Source organism: Nycticebus coucang, chromosome 12 (assembly GCF_027406575.1).
Source record: "Nycticebus coucang isolate mNycCou1 chromosome 12, mNycCou1.pri, whole genome shotgun sequence".
In the NCBI taxonomy this organism is placed as follows: domain Eukaryota; kingdom Metazoa; phylum Chordata; class Mammalia; order Primates; family Lorisidae; genus Nycticebus; species Nycticebus coucang.
In genome coordinates this window covers 17,777,346-17,789,177 of record NC_069791.1, presented here as the reverse complement: position 1 = coordinate 17,789,177, position 11,832 = coordinate 17,777,346, and the positions used below count along the sequence as shown (strand labels likewise).

The 11,832-nt window shown below is 40.0% G+C and overlaps 1 pseudogene; it reads right to left on the bottom strand.

Moving 5' to 3' along the window:
• Positions 1 to 3,958: 3,958 nt before the first annotated feature.
• Positions 3,959 to 4,644, bottom strand: LOC128562389 (KRAB domain-containing protein 4-like; annotated as a pseudogene).
• Between the last annotated feature and the right edge of the window lie 7,188 nt (positions 4,645 to 11,832).

Sequence of the window (11,832 nt, the reverse complement as noted above, 5' to 3'; positions counted from 1 at the left end):
ACTCTAAGAAAAGAAATCGCTGAAAATGTTAACAAATGGAAAAACATGCTCATGGCTGGGAAGAATCAACATTGTTAAAATGTCCATACTACCCAAAGCAATATATAGTTTTAATACAATCCCTATTAAAGCTCCACTGTCATACTTTAAAGATTTTGAAAAAATAATACTTCGTTTTATATAGAATCAGAAAAAACCTCGAATAGCCAAGACATTACTCAGAAATAAGAACAAAGCAGGAGGAATCATGCTATCAGACCTCAGACTATAATACAAATCGATAGTGATCAAAACAGCCTGGTACTGGCACAAAAACAGAGAGGTAGATGTCTGGAACAGAATAGAGAACAAAGAGATGAATCCAGCTACTTACTGTTATTTGATCTTTGACAAGCCAATTAAAAACTTTCAGTGGGGAAAAGATTCCCTATTTAACAAATGGTGCTGGGTGAACTGGCTGGCAACCTGTAGAAGACTGAAACTGGACCCACACCTTTCACCATTAACTAAGATAGGCTCTCACTGGATTAAAGATTTAAACTTAAGACATGAAACTATAAAGATACCAGAAGAGAGTGCAGGGAAAAGCCTTGAAGAAATTGGTCTGGGTGAATATTTTATGAGGAGGACCCCTCCCCTCCCTGGGCAATTGAAGCAGCTTCAAAGATACACTACTGGGACAAGATCTAACTAAAAAGCTTCTGCACAGCCAAGAACACAGTAAGTAAAGCAAGCGGACAGCCTTCAGAATGGGAGAAGATATTTGCAGGTTATGTCTCTGACAAAGGTTTAATAACAACAACACACAGAGAACTCAAACGTATAAGCAAGAGAAGAACAAGTGATCCCATCGCAGGCTGGGCAAGGGACTTGAAGAGAAACTTCTGTGAAGAAGACAGGCGCATGGCCTACAGACATATGAAAAAATGCTCATCATCTTTAATCATCAGAGAAATTCAAATCAAAACTACTTTCAGATATCATCTAACTCCAGTAAGATTACCCCATATCACAAAATCCCAAGACCAGAGATGTTGGCGTGGATGTGGAGAAAAGGGAACACTTCTACACTGCTGGTGGGAATGCAAATTAATACATTCCTTTTGGAAAGATGTTTGGAGAACACTTAGAGATCTAAAAATCTGCCATTCAATCCTATAATTCCTCTACTAGGTATATACCCAGAAGGCCAAAAATATAACAAAGATATTTGTACCAGAATGTTTATTGCAGCCCAATTCATAATTGCTAAGTCATGGAAAAAGCCAAGTGCCCATTGATCCACGAATGGATTAATAAATTGTGGTATATGTACATCATGGAATATTATGCAGCCTTAAAGAAAGATGGAGACTTTACCTCTTTCATGTTTACATGGATGGAGTTGGAACATATTCTTCTTAGTAAAGTATCTCAAGAATGGAAGAAAAAGTATCTAATGTACTCAGCCCTACTATGAAACTAATTTATGGCTTTCACATGAAAGCTATAACTTAGTTATAATCCAGGAATAGAGGGAAGGTGGAAAGGGAAGGGAGGGAGGGGGGAGGATGGGCAGAGGGAGGGTGATTGGTGGGATTACACCTGTGGTGCATCTTACGAGGGTACATGTGAAACTTAGTAAATGTAGAATATAAATGTCTTAACACAATAACTAAGAAAATGCCAGGAAGGCTATGTTTTTTTTTTTTAGGCTCTCAGTGACTACCCACATTTATTAGGTGTTTTTATACACAACACTAATCAAAAGAAAAAAAGTGGTATAGAAATAGAAAAGGGAGCAAATAATGGTGAAATCATAGAGATTGCCAAAAAATTCTTCGTTCAACATATATGCTGCTAGACACATACATAATTAATCTAAATCAAGAACACTTTGCTCAAGGCTTAACCACAATGGCGCTTAGCTGTCTGTTCTGTTTGATTAGTTACCTAAAACTTAAGAAAGGATAATTTGCTAAAAGGAGAACAGAACAGAACAGAGTACTACTTCCTGTAACCTCTGCAGGTGCCCAGCCCACCCCCCCAACCCCCCCACCCCCCGCTGCAACCATGCAAAGCCCTCTGGTAACTTTCCTTTCTGTAAATATTTAACTGATTGTTCTTACTAGCCCGGGCATGTCCACAAAGAAAGAAGTTTTCCATCTTAGGGCAATGTTCCTCAGGGAGCACATGAGGCCGTGTCACTTGTTTTGGTTGGGGGCCCCGTACCCCTCCACAGCCTGGGTGATAGAGACTGTCTCAAAAAAAATATAAAAACAAAAAATTCATACATAAAAAGGTATCCCATTCATTGCATGCTTTGAATATTATAACTTTGATTTTTAAATCTAATGAAGGCTAAGTGATATTTGAAGGCTTTCTGCTGTATATTAATAGATTTACATGATTACCCAGTGAATTCTTTGATGTGCAGTATAACAATGCACAGATGCCTGAAATTGTGGATAGCACTGAATCTGACTGCTATCAGTTGGAAGATGTTTCTATCCATGTCTTGCATTACAAATTTCATGCCTTTTTCATTTTAACTAAGCAATTCTCATGTACTGTAGCCATAACTTTTGCAGTTTGAGGTTTGACAGCAAAATAAGCACACAATTTCTTTTTCCTTCTTCATAATTTCATGGATAGATTCATTCTTACCATCTTAGCATTCTCAGCATATAAATTTTTTTCCTGTAAGTCAAGAACTTTCACATTTTCACTTTGAGGAAGCACTTTATGGCTTCTCTTTGGCATATCCAGATTGTCAGCATCACTACTCCTCTGCTTTGGTTCCATTATTAAGGGTGATGTGAATATAAGTATTGTGATTCCATGACAATCGATCTGATAACTAAGATAGCCACCAAGTGACTAGTAAGCAGATAGGGCATACAGCATGGATATGTTGGACAAACGAATGATTCATATCCGGGTAGGATGGACCAAGATGTTTGAGATTTCATTACACTACTCAGAATGGTATATGATTTAAACCTTAGGAATTATGTCTGGAATCTTCCATTTAATATTTTTGGATCATGGGTAACTAAAAGCATGGAAAGGGAAACTAGGTAAAGGAGCACTATTCTATAAATGCTGGACATAGTTATCCCACTTGAAGATTTATCATAGATTTTAACTTTTATCTTCTGAAATGTCTTCTCTGTTTAATGAGAGATGTTTTCCCACCAAAGGATTTTCCACAGTCTCTGCATTCATAGTTTCTCTCTTGAACAAGTTCTGTCATGTACAGCAAAACTTGATTTCACACTGAAAGGTTTTCCACATTCATTGCATTCACAAGGTTTCTCCCTTGTCTGAATCCTCTGAAGTTTAATGAGAATTGACTTCCTGTAGAAATCTTTCTCAGTCACAGCATTTATAATGTCTATGTTTAGTGAGTGATGCCTTCTGGATAAAGGTCTTCCCACATTCACCACACCCATTGGGCTTCTCCCCTATATGAGTTCTCTGGTGTGCTATGAGGATTGACTTCTGGCTGAAGGCTTTTGCGCACACACAGCATTCATACTTCTCCAATATACAAGGTTTGCTTTCTGGATAAATACTTTCCCACATTCAGTACATTCATAGAGTTTTTACCCAGTCTGAATTCCTTTATCAGGGACTCACTTAGGGTGGAAGGGTTTTCCTTGTTGATTAGGGTTCAAAACTTTCTTTGCAGGCTGAGATTTATCATGATTAAGATGGAGACATAATTTCCAATATGTCCTCTTTCTTTCTTACATAATTTCTATTTTGACAAAGTTTAAATTATGTTTTGAACACCTTCCCCATGAATAATATTTGGGGAGTCTTTGTCTTATAGAAACAAAGTCTGGGCTCAGATAAATGATTTTTTTCTATGACCACTTTCATCTTTCAGTGTTGCCTTTCTATGAATGTAGCTTGCCACAGAGGTCTGTCTTGGCTTTCCTTGTAGTAATCTATCTGCTCATCAACTTGCCAGACTTCTAATAACAGCACTTCAAAATACATGAAGCAAAAATGGATACATCTGGACAGTTCCGCATTGGGGTTCTCTGTTTGTCACCCAGGACTTTTCTCCTGGTCCCAAACTGAAGATCTTATCTGGTTTGGTGACTAGATACCCCACAAACACCAGGTGGCTGTAGTTCTCAAGCTTAACATCCCTGAAGAGGTTCTTCTGAGCAGAGTCTAGTTGCTGCCACTCCTCCAGGGTGAAGTCCACAAACACATCTTTGTTTTTTTTTTTTTTTTTGTAGAGACAGAGTCTCACTTTATGGCCCTCGGTAGAGTGCCGCGGCATCACACAGCTCACAGCAACCTCCAACTCCCGGGCTTAAGCGATTCTCTTGCCTCAGCCTCCCGAGTAGCTGGGACTACAGGCGCCCGCCACAACGCCCGGCTATTTTTTGGTTGCAGTTCAGCTGGGGCCAGGTTTGAACCCGCCACCCTTGGTATATGGGGCCGGCGCCTTACCGACTGAGCCACAGGCGCCGCCCCACAAACACATCTTTGAAGGTCAATGATTCCTGAGACACAGCCATCCTGTTCTGCTCTGTACAAAGGATGGAGATCTCCTCCTGGAGCCTCAGAATGGTTCTTCTCAGACTAAGTGAGGAAGAGTGGGCACAGATAGGCTGGAGCCTGCAGTTGGTGAGCTGTGGTCTCAGTTATGCACTCTGAGCCGACAAAAGCCCGAAACCTCAGGGGCGGATGACAACTGCCAGCACCGACTACAAGCCCAGGAAGGCTATGTTAAGCAGTGTGATGAAAACGTGTCGAACGGTCTATAAAACCAGTGTATGGTGCCCCATGATCACATTAATGTACACAGCTATGATTTAATAATAATAATAATAATAATAAAAAGAAACTTTTTCTTTCTTTCTTTCCAAAGAACTTTTCTTTATAACCTGGCTAACTATTTGGCACAAAGAGCCTAGTTTTCTGCCTACCTCAGCTTTCAGCATGCTTTCTTCTCTAAGCTTATTATTATTTTTAGACAGAGCCTCAATCTGTCACCCTGGGTAGAGTGCCGTGGCATCACATCTGACAGCAACCTCAAACTCCTGGGCTCAAGTGATTCTCCTGCCTCCGCCTCCCGAGTAGCTGGGACTACAGGTGCCTGCCACAACACCCAGCTATTTTTTTTTTTTGTTTGCAGGCGTCATTGTTGTTTGGCAGGCCGGAGCTGGATTCAAACCCACCAGCTCAGGCATATGTGGCTGGGGCCTTAGCCGCTTGAGCCACAGTTACCAAGCCAGCTTAATAACTTCTAACTTTTGCTTTAAAGTGAGGGATATGTGACTCCTCCTTTCACTTGAACACTCAGGGTTATTAATTGCCCTGACTTCAATTTTGTGTGTAGGCGATTAGGGAGGCCCACGGAGAGGAAAGGGATGGGAATAGATGTTTGGTGGAGCAGACAGAACACACATAACATTTATCTATTAAGTTTGCCATCTTACATGAGTGCAGTTTGTGACACCCCAAAACAATTAAAATAGGAACAGCAAAGATCATTGATTACAAATCACTATAATAGATATTAAAATAATGAAGAAGTTCAAAATACTTTGAGAATTACCAAAATATGACACAGAGATATGATACAAGCACATGCTGCTGGAAAAATAACACTGTTAAATTTGCTTAATGTAATGTAGCCACAAACTTTCAATTTGTAAAATATATGTTATCTGCAAAAGGCAATAAGATGAGTTACGGCTATACTGTCCAGTCAAAAAAGGAGGCGGCTAGATTTTCATATCTGCCTTTGCATTCAGTATGTTGTAATATGTTGTGTTTGAATTATATGAAGATCTTTTAATTCTCAGACGGCAATAGGGAGTTACATATATGATAAATGATTCCTACTCTGCAATTTTCTGTGTTTCTGCTTTGGTTTCATTTCGTAATATTGTGGGAATTTGACAAGGGTAGATGTCTGGGAATTACTATAATAGAATTAAAGGATGCCCAGGATATAGTGTTATTGTGGGCCTTCAGCTTGACTATGCCTTGGGATGCCACAAGGGTAGGGGGAGACGGAATCTCACTCTATAGTCGAGGCTAGAGTGTGACATCAGTCTTGCTCACAGCAACCTCAAATTCCTGGGCTCAAGATCCTCCTGCCTCAGCCTCCAGAGTAGCTGGGACTGTGCCTGCTTGTTTCTTTTTAGTAGAGAAGGGGTCTCACTCTTGCTCATACTGGTCTCAAAGTTGATCCTTCTGCTTCAGCCTCCAGAGTAGCCAGGACTACAGGTGCCTGCTTGTTTCTTTTTAGTAGAGAAGGGCTCTCACTCTTGCTCAGACTAGTTTCAAACACCTGAACTCCAGAAGTCCACCCACTCAGGCTCTCAAGAGTGCTAGGATTATAGGTATGAACCGCTGCAACTGACCCAAACCTCATATTACTAATAACAGGAAAGCTCCTCAGAGAAACAGGTTTTCAATTTGAGATTCAACTGACTATAGTAAAATATTTCTTAGGGGCCCATAGAAAGACTTAACTATTAATAATGCTGGGATGAGAGGCTCAATATATATAGCAAAGCTTTGTGTAATAAAAATAACTTGGATAGGATTTAGGTAGTACAAAGGCCAATATTTTCCCCTTGCTATCATTTTTTTTTTTTTTTGGTGGGGTAGTAGATTTTATTAATATGTGTGTGTGTGTGTGTAGATTACTTAGATCAGGGAAACCAGATCTTCATATTTTCAGGCTAATTGCTGAGAAATTTGCTTTGTCCTCCAGTGAAGCCACCAAGATCAAGGTGCTCTGGACTCATTTCTGAACACATGTGTTAGGGATTAAAAGAATGCATGCATAAATGCAAGATTGTCTCCATGCTTTTAAGGAACCTTTCTTTTTTTTTTGCAGTTTTTGGCCGGGGCTGGGTTTGAACCCATCACCTCTGGTGTATGGGGCCAGTGCCCTAATCCTTTGAGCCACAGGTGCCACCCTTTAGGAACCTTGTTTTATTTTCATTCCTTTTTGTGAACCACATTAGTCCTCTCAAAGCCATGACAGACTGGTGAGATGATTTTCTCAAATGACTGTTGTGGGGTCATTTGTATTGAAGTGGAAGGCACAAGGTAGTTCAGGGGAAGAAAAGGGTGAGTAGGAAAGTTACTTTAAAAAAAAAAAAGAGCTAAACAGTTGCAGATCAGTAGGGGGAGGTATAAGATACTGCTGAATATGTTTCTGTCATTCAGTTTTGGGAGAGAGAAATTAAATCAATGTAAGATAATTGAGTCAGAAAGATCTGGGATCTGGGAACCCCAGGCCTGTGGATCTGTGAGGGGGCAGTGGGATAAAGACTGAGGTTGGATTAGTATGCTACTGAATTTTGCTGTGTTTTAGTATGGAGTTATCCTTGGTAACATCAAATCAGTTTAATTTTGTATGAGGGAGTGAGATTAATAAAACCTTGGATGTTCTTGGAATTTAGTAAAGTAATTAAAGTTTGCTTACTTTTAAAAATCAAGTTCCTCTAGAAACCTCTTAGAGGCATTACTGTCCTAGAGGAGGAGCCTTGTTACCAATGGAGAACAAAATAATCTTTCTCTGGAACTCAAAGCAGAAGGATTTAGGCTAAACATCATTTCCAAGTATCATTCTTCAGTCCCCTCATCCCCACCCCCGACACCTAAGACTTCAGGAAATTAAGAGCTATTGCTCTTTCTTGCAACAAGATAGTGCTGTCCTTTTTAAGTAATAACTTCTGGTTTATAATCATAAACCATTAAAATTTGAAGAGACAGTTCAGGCTTGTCTTTCTGAAGCTAGGATTGGTATTTCCTGATTAGGGGTGTGGCATTGGTTTGTACTTTTTTCCTAAAGAAATTGATTTTCTGAAGTATCTTCTTTTTCTGGGATATCAGAAGAAATGGGCAGGCAAGTAAATTCCTTCCAAAGAGAAAGAAAAGAACTCTAAGGCAAGGGTCCTCAAACTACGGCCCACAGGCCACATGTGGCCCACTGAGGACATTTATCTGGCCCACCAGGTGTTTTTGCCAACCTGCCCATCCTGCTTAGCAGCCCACTTGTCCCAGTCACAGTGCACATGTGTGGAATGTGCGCCAACTCTCTGACTCCCCTCCTTCTCTCTGTCTCTCCCCACCCCTCCTTCTCTCTGTCTCTTGACTCCTCCTCTCAGTCTCTGGTGTAATCGCGGGAGTCACCAGGTTGCCTGCTGCTGCCTAAGGACAGAGGTAAGAACAAGTTAGGATTTTTTTTTTTTTTGAAGTTAGGAGGTCTTTTTTTTATTTTATTTTGCAGTTAGTAGGGCCTTTTTTGCAGTGAAGGGGGGGCCTTTTATTTCTGAAGTTAGGAGGGTTTTTTTGGCAGATAGGGGGCACCTTTTTTGAAGTTAGAAGAGCCTTTTTTTTTAAGTTGGTTGGGGGTGGTTTCTAGGGGGGGGCGTTGCATCACAGTGATAATGCAAAAAGTCAGTGCTCAGAGGTAATGCAAATGGTCAGAGCTCAGAGGTAATGAAATAGTCACTGCTCAGAGGTAATGATAATTGTAAGTGCTCAGTGTTAATGCAAATTGTTAGTGCTCAGTATTAATGCAAATTGTCAGCAGTCAGTGTTATTGCTAATGGTCAGCAGTCACTATTAATGCAAATGGTCAGTGCTCAGTGTTATTGTATAGGGGCCCCAAACTGGTAATCTGCCTAGGGCCCCATGGGAACTTAATCCAGCTCTGCAGACAGCCGAGGAGTAGGAAACACAATTTAATTGACAGTAAGTGCATTTATATTCTGACTGCTATTCAGTTGTGTATGATGTTGTATGTTGTGTGCTGTGTAAGCCCCGGTTCACACTATTGCATTCTCTAAGCAGATTTGAAAGAAAAAAGACACACGTGCCTTCTTTTTCCTGCAGTGGAATCAGTGAGAAGACCCATGTGATCAGATTCCTATGCGAGTTCACAGATTGTAGTGTGGTTCACACAGGGTAGTGTGAACTGGAAAGGTGGTGGAGGAACAGGCTCTATAATCGTGCCTGTTCCCACACTGCACCAGTGTAAGCCTGAGGTAAAAGCGGAGTTCCACCATATGGGCACTGGCGAGGCTGAAATGATGTGAACTGGGCAAGGCTGCATTCATGGACACTGATCAGACTGCATTGATGGGCAGTGCAGTCTATATGTCTCTGTGTGGGCAAAGTTACTGCTGCTATATTGTTTTTGGAGCAATATATGTATATATATATATTTTATATATTTTATATTAGTATTTTACTAATAGCAATTTGGAATCTCTAGGAAACAATATCAAGAAAGATAAAAATTGACTCGGAGTGTAGGATATTCAAAGAACAGTGGACTTATGATTACTTTTTCATGCAGTACAAGGAAAGAGCTGTGTGTTTGATAATGCCAGAATAGAGTGTCTGTGTTCAAAGAATACAATTGGTGTTGACACTATTAAACTCAACATAAAGATAAATATGATTGTTTGGTCGGAGAAGTGAGAAAAGATAAAATATTAAAACTGAAATAAACATTGACAACTCAGCAAAATACTTTTGTGAAGCAGAAACAGCTAAATACTTTATCACTGCAAGCAAGTTTTCAATTTGCCAAGCTAATAGCGTGCACTGGCAGACCATTCGTGGAGGGAGAATTTGTTAAAGAATGCCTTCTTTCTGTTGCCAAAGAGATGTGTCCAGAGAAGGCCGATTTATTTAGTACAGTGAGTCTTTCAGGACCCTCAATTACATGAAGGATTGAAAAAATGGTAGACAATTTGCATCAGCATTTGCAAAACTTTGCAAAAAAACTTTCCTATTTTTCCTCGGCACTCGATGAAAGTAATGATGCTCATGATTCTGTGCAACTTCTAATTTTTATTCATGGGACAAATGACTATTTCGAAGTCACAGAAGAGCTTGCCGCACTGCAAAGCATCAAAGGAACAACTATAAGAGAGGATATCTATGAAAAGGTTTGCCAAACTGTGAATAGTTTGGAGCTGGACTGGGCAAAACTAGCCAGTGTGACAACTGATGGTGCTCTTGGCATGGTGGGGTCTAAGAAAGGAGTAATTGCTCGCAGTAACCAAAAGATGGACAAACATAACCATTCTCATCCAATAGCCATACACTGCCTCATCCACCAAGAAGCGCTGTGTAGTAAATCACTGAAGTGGGATTCTGTTATGAAAACTGTGGAATTTTGTGTTAACTTCATTACAGGTAATGCACTAAACCATAGACAATTTCAGTCTGAGCTAAATGTTGCCTGTGAAGATGTTCCGTACCACACAGAAGTCCATTGGCTGAGTCGAGGGAGAATTTTGAAACATTTTTATGACTTACTTCCACAGGTTACAGCTTTTCTGCTTTCAAAAACCAAAGAAGTACCAGAGCTCAATGATGCAGAATGGAAATGGCACCTTGCCTTTCTGAGAGATGTAACAAAGCTACTCAACAGTTTCAATGTGCAACTTCAAGGAAAGGGGAAGCTCATCTGTGATATGCAATCACATGTGAAAACATTTGAAGTAAAATTAGGCCTCCTCATCAAACAAGTGAAGGAGGAAAATTTCTGCCATCTCCCCACAACTCAAAATCTGTTAGCGGAAAATTTATTGGTTGCATTCCCAAATAAAACATGTGTGGATTCACTGGAAAAGTTGCAAAAGGAGTTCCAATTTAGATTTAAAGAGCTTCATCTCCATGAACAGGACATACAGCTTTTCCGTAACCCATTTTCTATTGACATTGAAAATGTGGATACGATTTACCAAATGGAACTGGCTGAACTGAAGAATTGTGACTCTCTGAAAGACACATTCAAGTCAAGCAGCTCTGCAATCGTGCCTGTTCCTGCACCTAATTTCTATGCATCTCTCCCTTCTGAGACATATCTTAATCTCAGGAACCATGCACTCAAAATGGCAACCATCTTTGGCAGCACTTATGTCTGTGAACAGACTTTTTCCAGAATGAAATATCTAAACTCTCCAACCAGATCTAGACTAACTGATGCACACTTGCATCACTTGTTATGACTAGCAGTGAGAAATATGGAACAGGACATTGACCATCTCATTAGCCAAAAGCAGGCTCATAGTTCCCGTTGAAATACTGGTAAGTTTGTTGATTTAACTTTACTTGTTCTTCATTTTAAATATTGTATTTGTTCCCGTTTTGTTTTTTTACTTCAAAATAAGATATGTGCAGTGTGCATAGGAATTTGTTCATAGTTTTTTTTTTTTAACTATAGTCCGGCCCTCCAACAGTCTGAGGGACAGTGAACTGGCCCCCTGTTTAAAAAGTTTGTGAACCCCTGCTCTAGGGGATTGATGCTATAGAAAATGTATGTCAGCTAGGTTTCTTACCCTCTGAGCCAGCTGAGTGGCAGCGGGGCTTTGGTTTCCTCCTTCTCATTTTTGTTGTTATTTCTCTACTACTTACAGCATATTTATACATAAATCTGTATGTAAATGAATAATTATGTATGAACGAAAATGTTTGCATTTTTTACTCTAGATTTTCTTTTTATATTTTTCATGTATTTCCTTTGATTTCAGCCACTTCCAAATATTTCTTTCTTTCTGATCATAGGGATAATCAATAAACACAGTCATTTGATTTGGTCTTTGTCTTTATTTCATGATTAAACCATTATTTGTGTCATTCTATTTCTACCTGGGGTCAGCTGACTTCACATGTCTGACCTCACTGATTTTCCTCCTATTCTCAAAAGAAACAGTTATACCTTTTCTTCTTCTGGTGGTTTCCCTATCCTATGGCCACTGGCCTATGTGACCAGCAAGTGTAGCCAGACCCAGACCACACAAATGGGAGAATTCTGCTCCATGTGGTTCTGCCTCTCCATCT